Below are 2,365 nucleotides of genomic sequence, written 5' to 3' on the forward strand. Positions count from 1 at the left end.
CCCTGCAACGTGGGGCGAAACGTTGGCTCATTAAATTAGTATATTTCTACTATTTGAGTTTTTCTTGACCGCACCCGGACCATATTCCTTTCATCATAATAGATTGTTTGTTTAAATAGCGTTTAAAGGCCTGGTGGTCAACGCCCATTGGTTGGTAGAGGTCTAATGCTTCTCTAGCAGCTTTGTCGGCAATCTCATTTCCCCTAATATCAACAAGCCCGGGGGCCCAGGTGAAGTAGACTGATTTACCTATTTATCTTAACATTATTAAGTATTCATGAATTCGTTGAACGAGAGGGTGAACCGAATACATTATATCTAGTCCTTGAAGAGCGCTAATGGAATTCGATATTATTGCTATACCGTCATTTGGCATTTTTGTTATGCAAAAGTAAAGGGCGGATGCTATGGCATTCAGTTCTATAACTAGTATAAATATTAGAGAGATGGTGCATCTTTCCCTCATAAGTTGTGTTTTGTATCACAAAGGCATATCATGTTGTGTTATCTGATTTCCAGCCATCTGTATGTATTGCGGTATGCTATGTTTTTTAAAATAAAGTATTACATAAAATATTCGGACCGAAAAAGGATGTGTTAACCGAAGAAGGCTGCACAACGCCGAATTGAGGAAACATTTGTGGGACCGCCACTAAATGAAAAAACTCAACACCAAAGGCCGGAATCGAATCGGCGCAACTCGTAGTTATTAGATTGCTAAGACCAGCGCCTCAACCACCTGAGCTACGGAAGGCCGGAATTGAGGATTTTTTTTTATGACCCCCTTCCTGATTATTTCTAACACACGGGGGTTATCTACAGGTGACTAACCTAATCTAACGATGGGGGGGGGGGAGGTCAAGTTTTTCATTTTGTGGAACCACCAATCAATGAAAACAGTAAGCGCCCAAGACCGGATTCGAACCGGCACCACTAAAGTTCCCAGGTGGCAAAGACCTGTACCTCAACCACCTGAACTACAAATGGCCTCGAATTGAGGAAATATAATTTATATATAATTATAAACCCGGTAAATATAATTTAGATTATAGCATTGCGGCGAATAAGATGGGGGTGTAAGGTTGTAGTAATGAACAGATCCTTAGAGTGTTAATAAACATTGATCCGATGGGCAAACGTCCGAGGGGTAGACGGAAGAAATGCATTTAGACTGAGTCTGTAAATTTAGGTTTGGAGGGGTGTCACTGGACAGATACATGAAGAGAATAACTAGTGGTATCGGCATCGAACCTTCGGGTTTGCTAAGCTTTTAAATTATTATTTATACTTCTGGTCTCTTCAACATTACCCTCAGGTAACTTCTCGTTTACCATAATACCTTTATCAAAAATTAAAATTAAATTCTGTACCACTACAATCCATGAAGGGTCATGGGTGCAGTACTTTGCAAGGAAGTACTGTTACTCGATCAACGGTTGTGCAAGGAGGTGATTTGGTCAGAATCACGCTCGACCGCTAGATTTTTACGTAATTTAGAATACCCAATTAAAGAGGCTGGGCAGACCCCAGGAGGGTTCCAGAACCCACAAGGTTGACTAACGGCTACGATGTAACAGAAAACAATTTTATGCCCAGTCGGATTCGAACCCTTAACTCCTTGGAGTTAGCAGAATCGTGCCTACTACAGTGCCACCGCGCTCCCTTAATACCTTTATTACTCATAACCATTAATTATTTCTGTAGCACATGTTTTGAACTTTGACTGATTAGCCCAAATTTTGAAAATCATTGAAAAAATATAAAAACAATTTGTATGTTTAAGCAATGAACCTTAACCACTCACATTTCTTTTAACCTTCTATTCCTGACAATCCTCCGAAACGCATAACAAATATATGGCCTGGAGTCCTTATAGTTATTAGACAGCTACCAATGGGTAGTTCCTCCATATGCCTGAATCACACCAATCCGATCTTACTTCAAATTTACTGGATGCACTTTTTTAGGTAAATACAGTTGTAATGTTAATACATAAATAAAGATAAAATTTACTGTCAACAATCAGTATTTAATGAGGGCAGTAGGTGAACCTTTTAAAGAGACTTTTAATGAACGTTAAAATAATTTAATTGAAATTCCTGCGGTTCAGGTTCTCAGCCATTTTTGGCGAACGAAATCACTGAAAAAATTCTTCATTCAAAATACCAATCGTCTGTCTCGATCAAATCCATTTTATTGAATTTGGAAAGAAACGGAATAAAACAATATAGCTTTGCTAGATAACAGACCCAACTTGAACTATATAAGGTTAGTTGTTAACTATTTTTGTTCTCTTTTAGACCATCTTCTTCATTATTATAAAATACCTTCTACCAGCTGATTATGATAACATGCCTTCTACCAG

At 38.5% G+C, this 2,365-nt stretch overlaps 1 protein-coding gene across 1 annotated transcript in view; it reads right to left on the reverse strand.

Moving 5' to 3' along the window:
• LOC106686457 (alpha-mannosidase 2) overlaps positions 1-2,365 on the reverse strand; it is a gene marked incomplete at its 5' end in the record, with an annotated part of 63,251 nt that overhangs the window by 60,477 nt on the left and 409 nt on the right.

The sequence above is a fragment of the Halyomorpha halys genome, unplaced genomic scaffold, assembly GCF_000696795.3.
Source record: "Halyomorpha halys isolate HHAL.00 unplaced genomic scaffold, Hhal_1.1 Scaffold822.1, whole genome shotgun sequence".
Lineage (NCBI taxonomy): Eukaryota > Metazoa > Arthropoda > Insecta > Hemiptera > Pentatomidae > Halyomorpha > Halyomorpha halys.